At 38.7% G+C, this 22,759-nt stretch overlaps 1 pseudogene; it reads right to left on the bottom strand.

Moving 5' to 3' along the window:
• Positions 1-2,250: 2,250 nt before the first annotated feature.
• The window catches only part of LOC139018490 (small ribosomal subunit protein uS2-like), a 41,961-nt pseudogene continuing 21,452 nt past the window's right edge, over positions 2,251-22,759 (bottom strand).

The following is a 22,759-nucleotide window of genomic DNA, read 5'->3' on the forward strand; positions in this document are numbered from 1 at the left end:
TTTTAAAAATCCATTTTAATGTTTGTTTTATTATGTTTTTAACTGTAATGTTTTTTTAAAAGCATGACTCAAAAGAGGATCTTTTATAAATTTATTCATGATAATAAACCTATAAGGAAATATTCTACAATGTAAGGATGAGAAATTTATAATAGGGAAAAAAACTATAGAAGTCTGATGATCTTATGAAAAATTAAAGCACACTATAGAGTAGGACAAGAGGCCAAAAAGATAACTTTTAAGAATCAAGTATCGAGGATATCAAAATAACTCCTATTGGTAGAATCTCCCTAGCCAAGACTTTATACACAAGCTCTTGCTTTATTGTACAGGACAAATAAGTCAAAGTTAAGTATTCATTGTTAGCATTGTTTTTCACAGTATTTTTTTATTCATAATGTAATCTTAATATTTAAGTAGGCATTATGTGTACTCCCATTTGGGCTAATCTCTAATGTTTTAAACATAATATAGAATGTTGTTAGCATAGCTAATTGGATCAAAGAATAGCAACTGAATTAACTAACCATTCTCTTATCTAGAAATGATTTGATTTTGTTTTATCATTATTAGTAGTATTGCTGTTATTTAAATTCCAAAATGATTGAAATATTTTGTGTCTAAATGAGGAAGTCATTAAAGGAGGTCTTGGGTTGTGATTAGCAATAGTCAGATTGGGGATAGCTAAGTCAAGTTTAAGGATTAGTAAAATCCAAAAACACCCAGAGGAGCTAGAGTCTGGGTATGGGTAAATTGTGAGGATCACAGCAAAAAGTGCAACACCCAGAAATCTATGGGTTTTTTATACACCAAGAATGAACTCGATAGAACCTAGAGACAGGACAGGACTTGGCTGGAGATCCTAGACAGAACCTAGACACAGATAATAGAGACAGAACCTAGACAGAACCAACAGACAAGACTTGGCTGGAGATCCTACACAGAACCTAGAGACAGAACCTAGAGACAGAACCTAAAGACAGAACCTAGAAACAGAACCTAGTGAGAGAACCTGGCAGAAGAACCTAGAGACAGAACCTAGAGACAGAAGAACCTAGAGACAGAACCTAGGGAGAGAACATGGCAAAAGATCCTGGACAGAACCTGGCTACAGAACTTGGCTGGAGAACCTAGACAGAACATAGCAAGAGAACCTGGACAGAGACTGGCTAGATAACCTAGCAAGAGAACCTGTAGACAGAACTTGGCAGGAGAACCTGGAGAAGCTGGATGGAGAACCTAGTGAGAGAACATGGCACCAGAACTTGGCTACAGAACCTCTGGTGGGAGAACCTTGCTATGCTGATCAACTGACGTAGCCTCCATGTCATTCCTTCTTCACAGACTCCGTCCACACCTTTGGGGACCCCTGGACCCGCTGGGGTTGGACCCCAGCAAGGAGAAACATCGATGTGTGAGAGACACATCGATTGGCTGCCTCCCACACATGCCTCCACCGGTGCTGGGGAACTTGCAACCTAGGTAGGTGCCCTTGACCAGAAATCGAACCCAGGACCCTTCAGTCTGTAGGCTGATGCTCTAACCACTGAGAATAATGGCCAGGGCCTATTTGCTTTCTTATCGGAGTGTCCACGCTCCAAAGCCTACCATGGCTCCTTTTCAGCTTGTGGTTGGCTTTGTGTCATGCTAGGGCAAGGGGACTCTCTGATCATGTAGCTCCAAGCCCAAAACAGAGGCTCTGCAGTGGATGAAGGCAGGAGCTTGAGGCAAGGGCTGGGGAAAGGCAGAAGTGGAAAGAGGAGGTGATGGAAGGGCCCCCATAGTATTGTATATCTCTGGCTTAGCATTTCTACGCCTCATTTACTAGGCTTCCTCTTGGCTCTGAGTGACTGGCACTCCTTTATATCCTGGTACTTGGCACATGGTAGGTGATCAATAAACGTTGGTTATCTAAATTTCATTTATTGATCACAAATCATGTGCCAAAATTTTATTCAAATTTTGGTTTGAATAAAGCTAATTGATCATATCATTGCAAGAAAGGGAAATAAACAGGTGTCTAGGCTGGAGAATGGTAAGAACCAGCAAGTGGTACTTAAAGGGCCAGAGGTTGTCCACTTGTGGGGGAGGCAGGCAGGCAGTGACTGGTGTTGGGAGCGGCTGAGCAAAGATGGCGGTGCCTATGGGTCTGACTCAGAGGAGAAGGAGCCTTGGAGATGCCAAATATCAGCCTTTTGGGACTTTAAAGGTATCAAGTGGTATGTTTGTGTTGAATGAAATATGTTGAAGTTATTGCATTTTGATTCTTGAGAGGAAATTACAATCCAAGTGCATCTGAAGACCACTCTCCTTTTCAGACTGTTCTCTGCTTACCCTTTGAGCAGAAAATTCACTGCAGCTCAAGCTCTCAACCCTGGGAAATGGGTCTGGATAAATTTCTAAAAAGGGAAAAGCAAAACAAAACCCTAAACCAAAAATAGGTGTTTTATTACTCATCTGGGTGGGCCAGGCAGGAGGAATGGCTGCTGTCTCCTAAATAGACTTCAGTGTCCCTGAACTGGCGAGTGCCTGCAGGTCACATGGCCTCCTGGGTCGCTGGCTGGTTCTTTTGGCCTTTGGAACAAGGCTGGGGTAGCCCTAGGCCAGCCCTGCTATTGTTCCTACAAAGCACAAGAAGATCTTTCCGGATTTGGAAGCGAACCTACAGTACCCATCTGAGATGGGACGTGTCTTTTAGGGGCCTGGTTTGCATCCCCACCTCACTTGACCAATAAGTGGAAAGAAAGAACAGGGAACATTAGCCTGAAACGTTTTATATTTGTTGCCTGTAGACAAGGGGCTTCCCCACCCAACTCTCCTCTCCCCCATGGACAATCTCCAGGCCTAGGGAGAGAAAAGCTTCCTTTTGGAGTTGCTCAGAGTAGACACCTGGGGACTCAAGAGAAGCACAGAGGGTGGAAATGAGGCTGTGAGCCACTGCGAACAAAACCACCCTCTGTTGACCACAGGGAATGGGTTGGGTGGGGGTGGAGGTGATGGCACAGAAAGGATGCAGGAGGAGATCACTCTCTCTCTGTGATTCTAGAAGTGTTCCTGGAAACCCAAGCCATGAAGTCAGACCATGCTGGATGTGATTCCTGACGCACCACTTACTGGCTGGGTGAACTGGGGCCACTCACTTGACCTCTCTGGGTTTCAGTTTCCCCATCCTCACAAGGGGCTGCTGGAAGGACTGAAAGATTGAAAGCATGGAAAGCACTTTGGACAGTCTTTGGTAGATAGTAAGTGCTCAATAAACAGTAGCTGTAATTATAAAAAAAAAAAAAAAACACACAAAACAAAACAAAACAAAAAAAAAAGAATGAACTCACAGAAAAAGAAACTAAAAAACAAACAAATAAAACACACAATCCCATTTACCATTGCACCAAAAAAATTAAGATACCTAAGAATAAACTTAACTAAGGAGGTAAAAGACCTGTACTTGGAAAACTGCAGGACATTGAGAAAAGAAATAGAAGAAGACATAAGCAAATGGAAGAACATACCATGTTCATGGATCAGTAGAATCAACATCATTAAAATGTCCATACTACCCAAAGCAATTTATAGATTCAATGCAATCCCCATTAAAATACCAACAGCGTATTTCATAGACCTAGAACAAACTCACCAAAAACTCATCCAGAATAAAAAAAGACCCCAAATAGCTGCAGCAATCCCGAGAAAGGAGAACAAAGTTGGAGGGATCACAATACTGGATATCAAACTAAATATATTAAAAAGCCACTGTTCTCAAAACTGCCTGGTACTGGCACAAGAATAGACATATAGACCAATGGAACAGAACAAAGAACCCAGAGATCGACCCAAGTCATTATGCTCAATTAATATTTGATAAAGGAAAAAAGAGCATATAATGTCAGACATATGTCATAGAAATATACTGACCGATATAGCTCCTAGGGCAATGGAAACTACAGAGAAAATAAACAAATGGGACTACATCAAAATAAAAAGCTTCTGCACAGCAAAAGAAACCATCAACAAGACACCAAGAAAGCCCATTGCAGGGGAAAACGTATTTGCCAATGCTATCTCAGATAATGGAATTAATATTTAAAATTAACAGAGAACTCAACAACTTAACAAAAGGAAGATAAATAATCCAATCAAAAAATGGTCAAAGGACCTAAATAGAGACGTTTCAAAAGAAGACATACAGAAGACCAAGAGACATATGAAAACACTAGAGGCCCGGTGCATGAAATTCATGCACAGGTAGGGTCCCTAGACCTGGCTGGCGATCAAGGTTGATCTGTGGGACAACTGTTGGGGTGATCGGGGGGCCCACACTGGCACCTGCCTTGGCCAGCCTGGTGTTGCCCACTCACCGACCCCGCCCCCTGCCACCGCCGCAGGTTGCCTCCCTCTGCTCAAAGTCACTAATCATCTGAGAGATGCAAATCAGAACAAGGAGGTACCATCTTACACCTGTCAGAATCGCTATCATCAACAAACGAAAAGTGCGGGTGAGGATGCGGAGAAAAGGGGAACCTTCTTGCACTGCTGGTGGGAATGCAGACTGGTGCAGCCACTGTGGAAAACAGTATGGAGTTACCTCAAAAAATTAAAAATGGAACTCCCATTTGACCCAGTGATCCCATTTCTAGGAATATATCCCAAGAAACCAGAAACACCAATCAGAAAGGATATATGCACCCCTGTGTGCATAGCAGCACGATTTACAATAGCTAAGATTTGGAAACAGCCTAAGTGCCCATCAGCATATAAATGGATTAAAAAACAGTGGTATATTTACACAATGGAATACTACTCTGCTATGAAAAAGAAGGAACTTGTACCATTTGCATCAGCAGGGATGGAACTTTAGAGCATTATGCTATGCAAAATAAGCCAGTCAGAGAAAGATGAATATCACATGATCTCACTCATATGTTGGATATAATGAACAACATAAACTGATGAACAAAAATAGATCCAGAGACTGAGAAACACTGATTAGACTGTCCAACCTCAGAGAGAAGGCAGGGGAGGTAGTAAGAGATCAACCAAAGAACTTGTATGCATGCATATTAGCATGACCAGTTGACAGGGACACTGGGGCAGGGGCAGGGGGGCTTGTCCTGGGGGTGAGAGTGGAAGGGGGGGCAGTCAATCGGGGAAAAAGGAGTCATAGGTAATACTTTAAGCAATAAAAAAGTGCAACAGACATTAGAATGATAATAATAGGCTTAGAGGAATTTGTGAGTGCAATACAGGCAGTGTGTCCAAATGGGAAAAAAGAAAAGAAACACTGGAATATGGAGGAATTAAAGGCCAGTGAAAAATAACAGGTCGGTAATTAAAATGTGCAAGAAATTTTAAAAAGTATTTAACATTAGCTAATTTTTTTTCATCTTAGTTTCAGCTAACATGCTTTTGAGTCCAAATATCAGAACTCTGAAATCAAAGTGGTCTAAAAATAAGTTATGATAAGCTATGAAGCAGAGCTATGAAATGTGCCACTTAACAGAGCACCTAAACTCTGTTCTCTCTGATTATATATATATTCATATATTGTGTAATACCCAGTATCCTTGAAACAGAATATTTCAACTAAGGTTGCCAATGGCAAAAGCCAGTGAATCATGTATGCCTAGCTTAATGTAGGAGAACATGTGGTTATCCTCATGGTAGTGTTGAAGGTTTCTGTAAAATGAAGCCAATGGGAGTTTGAAATTTTCATAGCCTGACAGTTTTCACAGTTGTCAAATAGTTATCTTTTGCTGGGAGGGATCAAAAAAACTATTCGTGCATGGAGAGTCCTGGAGAATATTATGCTGAGCCATATTAGCCAGTCAGAGAAAAACAAGTATCACATGACCTCACTCATATTTGGAATCTAATGAACAAAATAAACTGATGAACAAAATAGATCCAGAGACATAGAAACATGAAACAGACTGTTGAATCTCAGAGGGAAGGTGGGGGAGGGTGTATGGATGGGAAGAGATCAACCAAGGAACTTGTATGCATATATGCATAACCCGTGGACACCGACAAGCGGGGTGAAGGCCTGGGGTGAGGGATGTGGGCAGGCTGGAAGGCATCAATGGGGGAAAGAAGGGGACATATGTAATACTTTCAACAATAAAGACTTTTTTAAAGGGTTTTTTTTTGTTGTTTTTTTAAACTTCATTAAAACAGGTTTTTGGAGCCATAGATTTATCTGAGACAAAAAGAGCTATTATTTAGGTATGTTTAGGGCTCTGCCTGAAATAATAAGGTTCAAATCTCAGCTTATTTTTATCATCTGTTGGATGGCAACCTTACCTCATTCAGCCTATAAAATAGGGTGCTATTCCAAATGCAAAATGTTATGATTTTATGAGAAATTTTGATCCATCATGTAGGAATTATATTGAGCTCCAAGTTAATTATTCTACCAAAATTTATTTTTAACACTCAGAATTCTGTTAAAAAGAAAATATTTAGGAGAGATTTATGGGGAGAAAGGGGGGAAGAAAAAGCGGTAGTGAGTGCTTCAGGATTGTTATTAAAGGGACAAGATTATCATTGGGGAGCAGTTCTTTCTCTTTGTTCTGCAGTCATCTGTGATGGCTTCCTCCTACTGCTGGTTTGTGTTGTAGTAAAAGAAATCAAACTAAAAAGCTGCCTACGATAACTGGAGGGAATGTTTCCTTTTATTATGCTCTTCAAGAGAGAAACAGAAAGAGCATTCTCTTAAATATGCAACAAAACTAGCAACAAAAATTCTTTCCTCCTACATGGTTGGCCCAACTTAATTCAGGGGACAAAACCTAGACTAAAAACATGTCTGGAGAATGCCTTACATCCATGGACTTATTAGAATCCCTCCTCTGAATATGGAGGCAAGAGATAACTGAAGAAAAGGAGGCTTTAGGAAGAAAGAGGAAGGGGAAATGATTGGGTGATCTACTAAATATGAAAAACTGACTTGTTTGGTTGAGAATGGGAGTAAGTCCCTCTTTAGAACTCGGAGCAGAATATGACATGAGTAGGAGGAGGTATTTTGGCTGTTTGGTTATAGTAGCATTTTCTTTGGAATGTTGTCAACCTGGGTACAAACATTAGCTCTGTCATTTTTCATCTTTGACAACTTAAGAAATCGTCTTTTTATTGCCTTTTCACCCCTCACTTCCCAATAGGTATAACAACAGTATCTACATATTGGGGTTAAACTGTAGTATGTACATAAATCCCCAACGTAAACCATACCTAGCCCATAAGAAATGAAAAAAAAAACCCTATTTGTATTATTACTAATGGTGCTGTCCATTATTATATTAATATTATTCTACTGAATGTTTTTATTTATTTATTTTTAAAATATATTTTATTGATTTCTTACAGAGAGGAAGGGAGAGGAATAGAGAGTTAAAAACATCTATTAGCTGCCTCCTGCACACTCCCTACTGGGTATGTGCCCACAACCGAGGTACATGCCCTTGACTGGAATCGAACCTGGGACCCTTCAGTCCGTAGGCCGACGCTCTATCCACTGGGCCAAACCGGTTAGGGCATCTACTGAATGTGTTTAGATAAACCCCTTGCAAACAACCCACATACAAGGACATTGTGATTAGGTAGGAAAGGGGAGGAGCCCATGTGTAGGTGCAGAGATAAAGGAGGAAGTTTGAAAAGCACAATCAAGAAGACATTCTACATATGTATTATGAGTAGTTGTATTTGAGATCAGCATGAGGAAAACAAGCTTTCTTATGAATGAGTGCAGTAGAGAGGTCAAAGACTCATCAGGACCGAGATGTGCTGGGAAACATCTTTAGCACGTAACTGACGTGCAGGGTGCACTTTCCATAGTGCTACGTCAGGTACACTAAATGTTGAATATCCTATTTCACCTATAAAATTATTTCTCATAGTTTTTATTTAGTTTTCTCATAGCTACATGTTTAATTCTTATTTGCCTTTGTGATTGTTTCCCTAGAAAATAAACCGTTCACAACTGGAAACTTGAACACTGATTAATGAGAATTTTTCCACCAAGAATATAGTGTGCTGAAAATACTAACCAAATGAGACTTCCTCTGATCTGAAGAAACTAGCAACTATTTCACAACCACTGATGATGCCATACAGAAGCACTAGCAGAGTATGTGCTTAATGGAGGTGCTGTAACTTGCTCTTAGCTCAGTGACTGGTCCCCAGGGACAAGGAATTGTGCCACATGAAAGGAACCCGAGAATACAGCCTGGTTAAAAAGCCTAACTTTTCCAGCTAAGGTTTCTCAGGCCAACATAACGTTTCTCAGGCACACTTGAAATAACAGAACAGCAGCAGTAATACCATTGCAATGATAATTTCTGTGAAAATTAATGACATGCCTAGAGATGGGTCTGAAGGAAAGTAAATGTACACTGTAATCGTTTTATGAGATGGAGAGAACCTGAAGTGAAAGGACATCAATAATCTCAAAGATAATTACACATTATTTACCCTCGTCGAAATCCCGGCTTTTCCTTATTTATAGTAATTGCTAATTAGTAATATTCAGTCATTTATGAGGATGGAAAAAAGGCTCAGTTAAACTATACAGAAAACTATATTCTCAGATAGTCTATTTAATTGAACTCTTCTGTAAAAATCCATCCATGGCTGTACAGTGTATTTAACCAAAAAAAGCTCTGAGTGATTCCAGCATAAAAGAGATCATACCGATTTCCACCTCCTACAGCTTTCAGTGAGTCTATATTTTATTATGCTCCAGTTTCTAGGCCATTTTATATATAATGTGCACATGTCTACAGAATGGAGAGGATGTTTCTAAGAAAAGCCCAGGCAGAGGAATCATTCCACTGCTCCCGTTTTAATGGGCAGAGAGAAGATGGCAGCGCTGCCATAGAGCATCACAGGTTCCCCTGCGAGCCACGGTCTGAAGTGCCACACAGCTTGTCGGGGCCTCTGTAGGCAGCCGCCTGTGCCAGGTTCTTCTTACAATAGCAGCAACGCCTCTGCAAGGTCCCAGGATCAAAAATATTGATTTATTCTTGTCACCGGCATTCTGACTTCTCCTGGCTCCTAATTAAATCCCACTTACATTCTTCTCTGCCATGTACCCTTCTGTTTTACATAAGATAAAGCCGATGCCGAACCTAATCACCCTCCTCGGCTACGTGGCTAGGGCTCTAATATGGGAAAGGAGTGGGGAGTACCCACCGACTGTAGATTTACACCGTAAGCTGGTTGTTCAGTGTATAAATGAAATGACTTAAAGTCTGAACATCTGCAACAAGTTTTTGTTCATGGTAGGATTTTAACTCTGCTCATTACATTTTAACTCTAGGTGTATTGATTTATATAGTTCTTTAAAGTAGAAAATACATATGTGCTTTAACTTTGTCTTCTTCCACTGAGCCACAGACATGCCTAAGATTTAAGAAGATATTATTTTATTTTTTTATTTAGTTTCTAGAGGCCCGGTGCATGAATTCATGCATGGGTGGGGTCTCTCGGCCTGGCTGGTGATGGGGGCCGATGCGGGGGGGTGGGGGGGGGGCAGCTGGTTGATGGGGGGGGAGGGACTGCGGGAGGTTGGCCGACCATGGGAGGTTGGTTGTGGGAGTGCACTGACCACCAGGGGGTAGCTCCTGCATTGAGCATCTGCCCCCTGTTGGTCAGTGCGCATCATAGCAATCGGTCTACCAGTTGTTCAGTCACTTAGGCTTTTATATATCTAGTTTTTTTAGTGACTGTTTATTTTCCATCAACTTTACCGTAACAGTTTGTGGAAGAATAGTTTAAGACCACTGGGGCTGGGCTGGTATGGCTCAGTGGTTGAGTGTTGACCTATGAACCAGGAGGCCAACGTTGGATTCCTGTTTGGGGCACATGTCATGGTTGCAGGCTTGATCCCAAGTGGGGGGCATGCAGGAGGCAGCCGAGATCAATGATTCTCTCTCATTGATGTTTCTCTCCCTCTCCCTCTCCCTTCCTCTCTGAAATCAGTTTTTAAAAAATCCCACTCAGTGGTTGTCCCTCCCCATTCGGTGGCCTGAGCAGTGGGGCTGCAGACCAGCCTTGGGTGGCAGCTGAGTGTCCAGTCCTCAGTAGGGAACTGCTGAGAGGCACCCAGGGCACCTGCACCTCAGACCAGTCTGCGACCTCAGCTGAGCAGCAGTGAACTCAGGAGCTGGAGCCATCCATTCACTCTGAGATTCCTCTAGGTCACAGCCTTTTCAGCAACGGCTGCTCTTCCTTTTCAGTCTCTTCAGGGTCTCTGCAGACATAGAGATCAGGTGTGATCTCCATTGGGTGTTCTTGGGAGATGGTGCCAGGCATGTGCAGTGCTTCCTGGGCCAGCATCCACCACATGAGACCCACTGAGTGAGCCCCCTTGTTGCTAGGGCTACTCAGAGCTGGGGCCCATTAACATACGATGCCTCTGTGGGAGGTGATGATCAGCCCTGGGGTCAGTAACCACAGAAGTCTCTGCTCCGGGAAGGCTGCCTGGATCTGGTTAGAGAAGCTTGCAGGAGTGATGGGGTCAGCGATTGGAGTGTCTTGAGTGGCAGCACCAAATTGCAGCACAGCTCGCTGGCTGGTGTTCCTGGACAATATGACACTGACATCAATGGGGTTTTCCTGGGCAACAATGACAGCGGCCAGCAGAAGCTTCCCCCGGCTTCTCCTCAGACTTACGATGCAGGTGCCATCACTTTCCCTTTTGTGGGTGGATTGCTCCATCTGGAAGTCAAGGTTGGTGCCACCTAAGTGGGTTCCTGCTGCAAGGAATCTGAGGACAGCCTCCCCCTCCATTTGCAGGACATCAAGGGCTCTGGAAATTGTGAATGGTCCCCTTTAAGTTATGTGGAACCGAGAAAAATACCATACAGGCCCATCTCTAGGCCGGGGAGTGTGGAAAGGCAAGGAAGATATAATTTTACTTAAAAACAATGAATAAGTGACTGCATAGTAGGAAAGCATTATGGTGACATATAGAATCTGTGTCAAGATGTTTATCCCGGTTCTGCCATTCATTATTTGTGTGACCTGTGCTATGTATGCAATATTTCTAAGCTTTTAGGATAGATGGATTCCTATCATAGATTCTTTCACTTTTTCCTTTATTCATGCATTCAGTATTAATGACTGCTGCATAGGAGTCCTGAGTTCATGACTTCTTCCTCCAAGGGTAAGGCAAACATTTGTTTAGGGTATTGCTGCTTAAAAAGGCTAGCGCCTAAAAACTTTGTGGCCAAATACTCTATGGTTTAGTTTTCTTTCCATAAGTAACGTTAATATTATTTCTTAAAAGTTAAATTGATAATTTACATACTTCACACGTTAAAAAGTATCTTGTTAAATATAAAATTCTATACACATCAAGAGTGTAATTTTTTCTAGTATATGACTTAAACAATGACATTATTATTGATAAATAAAATACATTCTGATATAAAATTTCAGGAAGGGAAATGCCAAGGAAGCTGAAGAAAACACTTTTACATAGAATTAATTTTATTCTTCTCAAGTTCTTAAAATGATATCTTCTGCTTTTTAAATGCATATGTATCTGACATTCTGCTAGGCTTCTTCCTGCAATTCCTTTGAAGTCAGATTATGTATTTCTTACTTGAAACCCTTATGCTTGTGTTAAGATGAAAAAATATATCTATGAAGAGGACAAACACAGTGCTAGACGTTTTACTGTTGCTAAAGCTCTTCCCGCCTCCACATAGAGAAATCTACTGAAACTGTCACACAGGCTCACAATGTGCAACTATGAATTTTATGAGAGACAGAGACAGAGACAGAAATGTCAATAACATCATCCATTTCAAATGCAGTGATTCTGTGTTAGATAAGGGGCAGCAGGAACTGTGACATGAACACATGGCTCAGTAAATAGGAATTCCAGTCTGGCCTATCACTGGTCCATGAACAGGTTAAATATAAATCTCCTCCCTTCAGTTATCTTTATACATTTCCTATAATAATAAAAAACGCAAAACAAGAGAGAAAAGAAAGTCATTACGAAGTACAGACCGATGGCATCCAACCGAGAATATACACACATCCTACGAACAAATAATGAAATTTGTTCCTTAGACAATATAACAGCTGCCACCTGGCAACTCAAATCTAACTAATACTTAGCATTTTTCCACATTACACTAAAAGCCGACCTATATTTTTTAAAAAATAAGCTAAGAGTTATAACACTGAGAATGAAATACACAACTGATTTTTTTTTTCATTCCAGTCAGAGCTGTAGAAATATACTTCTGTTTGTTTTGTCAGAGGCACCTCTCACAGGCACCAGAGAGGTGTTACTGGACAGCCCCCTGAGTCAGTGGAAGAGGGCTGTCCCCAACCTCCATCCTTGTCTTCTCATATAAATGAATTTATACAGAGACCTTGGCTGCATTGTGAAAAGCCCATTTATTAAAGCATGCACCTCTATTGAAAAAGCAAAGCAAGCACATCTGTCTTATTTCATCCGGCTTAGAGCACAGATGGGGTTGTTCTTCTGGCTAATCTGGAAAAGTGAATATCTATAGGTTTCAAAGATTCTTTTGCTGAGTATCTCGGTACAGATTAAGTCTCAAGGTTTCCTTGTTGTGGTCTTCCCAGAATCCTGGCAACTTTATCCCGCCGAGCCCTGAGACTGCTGGCTTCTCTGAGTAGGGAGTACACCGGCCCTTTTTCCTTTCCCCTTCCCCCCTCTCTTTCTGCATTCTCTCCTTAGAGAAGTTTTTAGTCATTTGCTCTCAGAGTGTCCTTGGCTGGGGAAGGTGGTGGTTTCGTATTTGCAGGCCAGCTGCAAATTACTCATACTGTTTGGCCTTGTCCTAATTCTCCTGTCTCAGTTTCCCCTATTCCTCCTGCCCTGGAATCCTGTAACACCTTTATTTGATATTAAAGGATGCTGGGAAGGAAGTCTTAAGGAAGTCTTCCTCTATTGTATGCCCTCTTATGAAATCGAAGTACAAAATAGGATTGGAACTATGACTATAATGCTTCCTCTCCGTGGAATTAGAAAGACAGCCATCCCTTAACAGTCACTTCTCACTGGAATTTGCCTCAGAGCACGTCCCCACATTCTCATCTTCTGCCTATAGCTCACCTGACTACCTAAATTTGCCCAATTAAGCAACAGAGATGAGATAGCAATTATCATTCTGAATAATCTACTTCTCCAAAGTTGGAGGGATCACAGTACCTGATATCAAACTATATTACAAGGCCATTGTAATTAAAACAGCCTGATATTGGCACGAGAACAGGCCTATACTAGTACTGTGGTCGGTAAACTGCAGCTCGCGAGCCACATGCGGCTCTTTGGCCCCTTGAATGTGGCTCTTCCTAAGCCTTAGGAGTACCCTAATTAAGTTAATAACAATGTACCTACCTATATAGTTTAAGTTTAAAAAATTTGGCTCTCAAAAGAAATTTCAATTGTTGTACTAGTGATATTTGGCTCTGTTGACTAATGAGATTGCCGATCACTGTACTAGTAGATCAGTGGAACAGAACAGAGAGCCCAGAAATGGATCCACACCACTATGCTCAATTAATATTTGACAAACAAGGAGATAACATACAATGGAGTAAAGACAGTCCCATCAATAAATACTGCTGGGGAAATTGGACAGATACATGCAAATAAAAAACAGAAACTAGACCACCAACTTACACCATACACAAGAATAAATTCAAAATGGATAAAATAATTAAATGTAATTCACAAAACCATAAAATGCTGGAAGAAACCATTGGCAGTAAACTATCAGACATATCTTAGAGAAATATTTTTGCCAATATGTCTCCTAGGGCAAGACAAACAAAGGAAAAGATAAACAAATGGGATTACATCAAACTTCAATGCTTCCGCACAGCAAAAGAAACCATCAACAAAGTGAAAGGGGAGCCCACTGTGTGGGAGAACATAATGGCCAATGATACATCTGATAAGGGGTTAATCTCTAAAATATATAAAGAACATATACAACTCAACACCAAGAAGACAATAAAATTAAAAATGGGTGCCCTGGGTAGTGTGGCTAAGTTGGTTGGAGCATCCTCCAGTATACCAAAGGTGGCTGGGTCAATTACATTTTTCTATGTAAATCCCTGATACACACATCCTAGTATTGACTAATTTCTGAAATGCACAATGCACTGCAAGTAGTTGGTGCAGAATAATGAGCAAATGAAAGCCACTTTCTAAACTACCATGTAGGAAGGAGCCCCTCCCTACATGATAGTTTAGACCTAAAAGACCCACTTTGTGAAACATCCTATATAATAAAAGTCTAATATGAATGATGCACTGACCACCAAGGGGCAGATGCTCAACTCAGGAGCTGCCCCCCAGTCTGCAGGCCTCAGGCCAGTCACCCCACAGATTGGCCCTGATCGCCGGCAAGGCCTAGGGACCCTACCTATGCACAAATTTCATGCACCAGGGCTCTAGTATACACATATGTGTCAGCTCATTATTTGAGAGAAGAGGAATTGATACTCAAACATTAAATTTATTTTTTTATTGATTTTTTTACAGAGAGGAAGGGAGAGAGATAGAGAGTTGGAAACATCGATGAGAGAGAAACATCGATCAGCTGCCTCCTGCACATCTCCTACTAGGGATGTGCCCGCAACCCAGGTACATGCCCTTGACCAGAATCGAACCCGGGACCTTTCAGTCCGAAGGCCGACACTCTATCCACTGAGCAAAACCGGCTTCGGCTAAATTTAGTTTTGTCATTGATATTTATTTCTAAGATTGTTGTGATATAAAGATACAAGAAGCAAGCTTGATGAACAAATGAATTAACGTGAAAAATAAAAAGATTATATTTTTGCATTTGTATATGCTCTTGGCTCTAAGAGTCTCTACTAAAAGAAAGTAATGAATTAGATATGGAACTGAACATATTTGAGAGTGATCTTAAAAAAATTGTATTTAACACATATGCATGCAGTCCCTGAAAGTCAGGTCTATGTTTAATCAGACAGATAGGTGGTTAAATAATAGAAATTAAGAGAGGAAAACTCTAACAAGGAAGCATTTAATTTTTTAAAATAAAAGAATCTTCTGAATTTTGTGAGATATAGGTTGTCTCTATATTCATTATGTCATGATTGCATTAAAGTTATTTTATTGTTAGAATGAATAAGTATAATTCAAATAGTAAAAGAAGACTGGCTTGTGCTATGTTGTTTAAAGCATCATCAAGATGTCAGTTGCAATTAAACTGATCAATTCTACCTGCCAAAAGTTGTTTTATTGTGAAGTATAAAGCTGCAAAATGAAAGTTTTATTTATATATGGCAAAATAATTTTTAAAGAGTAGGGGGATAAAAAAAAACATATAGTACAACTTTTTCTTTAGAGAAAACATGTGGTTAGCAATTGCCACATTGTGATGCTCATAGTTACTTCTTAAGCTCAGCTATGGATATGTTGGTTTTTATGTTATTGCTGCTATTTCCCAATACCTTTATTCATTCATGGTTTGTGTCTATATAATACAGCCATAATAAGAATTTTAAATTGTTTTATGGATTCATGTATTTATTTTCAAATTAACTGTGCTTCTTCAGAAATGACAGTTATATTTATCACTTGGAATTAAAGTATTAAAGCAGTGACATAGCAATTTAAGCAAGTTTTATACTAACATCCCCAAAATAAATAAATAAATTGCTGATACAAAATTTAGTTTTAGGCTTAACTTTTTTAGAATGAACTGTCAATTACAGGCATGAGGGATGTCTCTATGTACATAGGTTATATTATAAAACTTTGAATCAACCCCAAACTGCTAACCGTAACACTATAAAATAATATAACTGTCTTTGAATTTTATAAATAATAGTAGAGGGAACATGCTCTTTTTTAAAAATATGCTTTGATTTACTTCAAAGAGAGAGAGGAAAAGAGAGAGAGAAACATTGATGAGTGAGCAGCATCATTGGACTGCCTCCTGCACGCCCCCTACTGAGGGTCCAGCCTGAAACCTGGGCATTTGCCCTTGACCTTGAATGGAACCAGAAACCTCTTGAAGGACAGGATGATGCTCAATCAACTGAGCCAAATTGATCAGAGCAAGTATGTGCTCCTTTTGGGGTCTGGCATATTTGTCTCTACATATTTTTAGTGTAAAATGTATTCATATTTTTGTGTTTGGTTATAGTTGATTCTACTTCTGTATCATATTCATTTAAATAATCAGCTAAATATATGTACTCATTCAGCAGCTAATGGGTATCTGATTGTTTATAGCTTATGGTTATTTAAAACAGTATACCTGTATATATTATTCTTCATATCTTTTGGTGAACATATATGCATATAACTTTTGAAGACATATCTTGACATGGGTCAAAATTATACATTTGTTCAATTATAGTAAAAAAACTGTCAGGTAGTTTACAAAAACGATGAAAACACTTTACATATCATTCAGAGGTGTATGATTTTTGTAACTGGTTTCACATCTCTGTAAAACTTGTTATATTTAGTTCTGTTTTTCAATTTAATCATTCTCCAGTGTATACAGTGGTATCAAATTACAGTTTTAATTTGAAACCCCCTTGAAGACTAATGATTATTAAGATCTTTGCATATGTTTAGTAATAATAGATATCTTTTGTAAAATGCTTGTTCAAGTTTTAGCCTATTTTTCCAGTGGGGTTTCTGCCTTTTATATGTTAACTAGAAGCCCGGTGCATGAATTCATGCATGGGTGGGGTCCCTTGGCCTGGCTGGCAATCAGGGCTGATTGGGGCTGCAGGAGATTGGCTGTGAGGAAGGACTTCGGGAGGTGGGCCGGTGGCCTCGATTTTGGTCATTGTGACTGGCCGGCTGGGGGAGGGACTGTGGGATGTTGGCCAGCCGCAGGAGGTTGGCTGTGGGAGAGTACTGATCACCAGGGGGCAGCTCCTGCATTGAGCATCTGCCCCCTGGTGGTCAGTGCACATCATAGCAGCCGATCGACTGGTCATTTGATCATTCGGTCACTTAGGCTTTTATATAGAGAGATGTATATGATTTTTACTTATATCACTATTTATACATCCTATATAATAAAGAGCTAATATGCTAATTAGACCAAATAGCAGAACAACTTTCCGGACGACCATCCGGACTACCTTCTGGACAAAGCCAGGGCTGCGAGGGCTGAGCCCCTTGCATGAATTTCGTGCATCAGGCCTCTAGTTCTGTATAAAATTTTGGTCATAAATATAAATGCATCTCAAACATCTCTCATTCTCTGTCCTGACTTTCTTTTCTCTTAATGGTGTCTTCTGATGAATAGAACTTTATTATTTCTTAAAGATATTTATATATGTGATTGGGTTTAGTGTTTTTTGTGTCCTATATAAGAAATTTTAGCCTGCTCTGCATCATTGCAAGCCTTGGATATTGTCAGTGTTCCAGATTTTGTCCATTCTAACAGGCATATAGCAGTATATCATTATTGTTTTAATTTGAATTTGCAATGAGATAAGCTATATTGTATCTTTTCAAATGCTTGTTTTCTATTCATATATATCTTTTGATGAGATGCCTGTTAGGATCTTTTGTCTATTTTTTAAAAATTGGACTGTTTATTTTCTTATTGTTGTGTTTTGAAAGTTCCTTTTGCACATTTTAGATAAGAGTCCTTTGTTACATATAACTTTTGCAAATGTTTCTTCCAGTCTGTGGCTTGTCTTCCAATTCTCTTGATATTGTCTTTCATAGAGCAGACGTTTTTATCTATCTATCTATCTATCTATTTATGCATTAATATTTCTTTTAATGAAGTTCAGTTTATCAATTCTTTCTTTCATGAATTTCACCTTTGGTGTTATATCTAAAAAGACATTACTATACCAAAGGTCATCTAGGTTTTCTCCTACATTATCCTCAAGAAATTTTATAGTTCCATGTTTTAAATTTAGGTCTGTGCTCAGTTTTGAGTTAATTTTGAAGAGTATAAGGTCTGTGTTTAAATTTTTATATTATTTTTGTATGTGAATATTCACTTGTTCCAGAATCATTTGTTGAAAAGAATATCTCTGTTCCATTGTATTGCCTTAGCTCCTTTGTAAAAAAAATCATTTATCTATATTTATGTGTGTCTGTTTCTGGGCTTTCTTTTATGTTCCACTGATTTATTTGCCTACTCTTTCACCAAGACAGTGTGATGTACACTGTTTTGATTATTGCTGCTTTGTAGGACATCTTAAAGTTGGGTAGGATAAGTCCTCCAAATTTGTTCTTCTTTTTCAATATTCTTTTGGCTGTTCTGGGCCTTTTTTCTCTGTATAATTTAGAACCAGTTTGTTGATACATATAAAATAACTTTTTGAATTTTGATTGAGATTTCATTGAATCTTTATACCAAGTTGGTAAGAACTGACATCTTGACAGTATTGAGTCTTCCATCCATGAACATGGAATGTCTCTCCATTTATTTAGTTTTTAGATTTTGTTCATTAGAGTTTTGCAGTTTTCTTTATATAGATCCTGTACATAATTTGGTAGATTTATACTGAAGTATTTCAGGTTTTTTGGATTCTAATGTAAATGGTATTATGCTTTCAACTTCTACTTTTTCATTGCTGGTTTACAGAATAGCAAGTAACTTTTGTATATTAACCTTGTATACAGCAATCTTGTTATAATTTCTTATGAAAGGGTTTTATTGTTGATTCTTTTGAATTTTCTATATAGCTGATCTTATAATCTGCAAGTAATGACAGTTTTATTTCTTCTATCCTAATCTATATACCTTTTAACTTTCTTTCCATATATTATTGCATTAGCTTGTTGAAAAGGTGTGGTGGGAGGGGATATCCTTGCTGGTACTCTGCACACTCAGAGAAACTTCTTTGGTAATAAGTTGTGGAAGTGTTTCCTGAAAGTACAGTCTTTGGTCTGCTTTTTTATATAAATCAATATTCACAGACTGTTAATTGAGCATATTAGTCTCTTTCATACTGAATAATATAGGATACCGTGGGATTTCAACCTATCGTCTAGTTTTTGTGTTTTATTGGTTCATTTGTGTTCACTCTGTACTTATTTTCTACTTACGTTTTTTCCTCTTTTTTATTGATTAAGGTATTACATATATGTCCTTATCCCCCCATTGTCCCCTCACCCCCCAGCTTGTGTCCTCACCCCCCTAGTGTCTGAATCCATTGGTCAGGCTTATATGCCTGCATACAAGTCCTTTGGTTGATCTCCTCCCCTTCCCCCCACCCTCCTCTGCCTTCCCTCTGAGGTTTGACAGTCCGATTGATGCTTCTCTGTCTCTGGATCTGTTTTTATTCATCAGTTTATGTTATTCATTATACTCCACAAATGAGTGAGATCATGTGATATTTATCTTTCTCTGACTGACTGACTTCGCTTAGCATAATGCTCTCCATGTCCATCCATGCTGTTGAGAATGGTAGGAGTTCCTTCTTTTTATATTAATTATTTGCTTGCTTTTATGTTTCCATTTTATCTCCTTTTTTATCTTATGAAATGTAACTTTTGTTTATTTTTTAGTGATGCTTTAGTACATATTTAGCAATGATGAGTTAGTTTTAGTAATATAACACCAAATTATAAACCTATTGTATGTATTAACAGGTAACATAAACATACCTGGCATAATAGTCTTCACTTATATAATTAGAGATATGGAAAATAGATCATTTCCATACATAAAAACTTATGCACACACAGACACACATAAACATGTACATGTTTAAGTGTGGTATATATGTAGAAGAATATAAAATATGAAATTAACTTTGTGAGCTATATGTATTTATACATTTTGGGGAGTGCAATATTTTTTACTGAAATGTCATTACAATTTTAATAATATTAGTAATGTTGTCTCACACATATTATACTAAAACAAAAATAATAGGATGGTATATAATATATAAATATCATTATTTCTCTTTATTATCTGAAAAACATAAAACCTCTTAAATTTTGCAATTTAAAAATAATAAATGCAAAATTACTGACTATATGGCTACATAGCAATGGTTTTACAAACATTTTACTGTGATAAAACAAAAATAACAATATTGTGAAAACAATATACTGCAACTAAGCTTTTTTATGATGAGCAATCAACAGCTAAGTTCTATTCAGAACTCCAATTTATGTCCTTGTCCCTTTGTTATTTTGGCTAGAAAACAGAAAAAAATTTCAACATCATATACAATTCACTCTGTTGGATGAGGACAGAATTATGTAGGGAATAATTAAGAAATGTAAATGGAAGAGAAAGCAATAATATTAGCTACATGTTAGAATTAAAAAGACTGAGCAAAATGTTTTCTTTTATAGCTAATAGTACCGCACTTTATAATCATGCATAAATATAAATTATACATTTGGTTAATAATATAAATACTATAATGCAATAATAACTTGAGCAATGTATTATACTCCTCCTGAAATAAGGAAATTGATATTGTACAATGCTATTAAACAATAAACATGATAATTGGAGTAAAAACCTGCATATATATGACTTCTCATCACAACACAATACTGGTTGATTTTATAGCCTGTATATCCATAAAATACAAAGATAATTACTCTATCTCCAGTATAAAATATACTGATAAAATATGGTGAGATGTAACATAAGTCTTTAAAGAACACTTAACTTTGATTTTATTTGGCTATATTTGGCACCCTGAACCAGGTAAATGTTAGGCATACCTGGCTTCCAGATGGGCACCATCTATGTATCTGGCTTTTGCTTTATGTACCCGTAGTGCAGCGAGGCAGTCAGCTTGCGTACTGGGCTTTTGTACTTCCTCTTTGTGGTTACCAGATTTTCCAAGTTTTGAGGGATTAGTCTGCTGAGCTCCCAGATTTACAACTCTCTCTGAGATGGGAATGACCAATTACTGAATGCATGGCAAGTTTAGTGCAATCATCTGAGTACAACATGGAAAATCTAGAAAAATGGAGTTAATGCTCCAGAGCATGAGGCTATCAGAAAAATCCGGAGGCTCTCCTTGCTTTGCTCCTTATCTAAGGAGAAAATGTTGATACTCTACATGTGTGTTAATAATAATTTATCTAAACTACATTTATCACTTTCCATGCTGTATGTAAGCTTATAACATTAAAAATTATTAATTTAATTAAGCATAGAGGCATGATTTATAAATGCATAAATGATTCTGCATGTTTGTGGAATCATAAATTAGACAGGTTATTTACTTCTCAGAATTGCTGAGAAACTAAATCAAATAATTGATATAAACTTTCTAATAATATATTAAACATCCATGTTAGTTTGCTGATGCTACCCATCTTTCGTCATTTATTATTTTCTACCAGCGTTCCCTTTTAAGTCAACTAAATGAAGGACCATGATGTTCATGATATAGTACCAAGTTCGAGGATGATTGTATCATTCATTAAAATATTGAGAAGGAGCAACTGACTCATTGCATTCCTAATATCTTACTGCTGCTGTAACAAAAAGCCGGAAACGTGATGGCTAAAAACAACATGGATTTATTATCTGTGTTATTTACTAAATTTCAGTTTGATAGTTCAGAAGTCTGGAACGAGTCTCACTCAGCTAAACTCAAGATGTAGTCATGGGCCAAAACCGGTTTGGCTCGGTGGATAGAGCGTCGGCCTGCGGACTGAAAGGTCCCAGGTTCGATTCCGGTCAAGGGCATGTACCTTGGTTGTGGGCACATCCCCAGTGGGGGATGTGCAGGAGGCAGCTGATCTATGTTTCTCTCTCATCCATGTTTCTAACTCTCTATTTCTCTCCCTTCCTCTCTGTAAGAAATCAATAAAATATATTAAAAAAAAAAAAAAGATGTAGTCATGGTGTATTTATTCTTTTCAGCAGCTTCTAGGGGAAAAGCTATTTTCTTCTTTTTCTAAATTTCTAGAGTCATTCCTTGACTCGTGGACCCATTCCTCAATCTTCAAGACCTCCAACAATTCATTTTCTCATACTGTGTCCCTGGGACACAGTTTTCATTTTCAAATTCTCTTCCCTGACTCTGAGTCACACTTCTATCTCTTTCTTCCATTTTTTAAAGATCATTGTGATGACATCGGTTCACCTAGATAATCCCAGATAATCTTCCCATGGTACCATTAGCTGTTTAGCAACTTTAATTTTATCTGCAACTTGCATTTCTCTGCACATAACATCATATATTTACAGATTCTTGGGATTAGAATATAGACATCTTTGAGGTGCCATTATTTTGCTTGCCACACACACACACACACATGCTGAAAATTGATAGAAGTGCTAAAAATTGCAAAATTAAATAAATCAGACATTTCTGGTTAAAATTTTGGAGGCAAAACAATTTCTTTGTCTTGAATCTCAACATTCAAAATAAGTAAAATTAATGGGTAAAAGTCCAAGTTTATATACATTTTATATATCCAACATATATATGTGAGGATTATCTACTAAATTATTTAAATCTTAAACCATATAAGAGAAGATGTTGATGTCAAAATATTGTTCCTCTAAATCTGTGGCTTAGTACACACTTATTTAATAACTAGAGGCCCGGTGCACAAAAATTTGTGCACTCGGGGGGGAGGGGTCCCCCAGCCCGGCCTGTGCCCTCTCACAGTCTGGGACCCCTCGGGAGATAACGACCTGCTGGCTTAGGCCTGCTCCCGGGTGGCAGAGGGCAGGCCCAATCCCTAAGTGCAGCCCCTGGTCAGGCTCAGAGCAGGGCCGATTGGGAAGTTGGGGCGCCGCCCCGTCATGCACAGAGC

The sequence above is a fragment of the Myotis yumanensis genome, unplaced genomic scaffold (genome assembly GCF_028538775.1).
Source record: "Myotis yumanensis isolate MYYU_CA2020_CCGP unplaced genomic scaffold, mMyoYum1.0.hap1 SCAF_10, whole genome shotgun sequence".
In the NCBI taxonomy this organism is placed as follows: Eukaryota; Metazoa; Chordata; class Mammalia; order Chiroptera; family Vespertilionidae; genus Myotis; species Myotis yumanensis.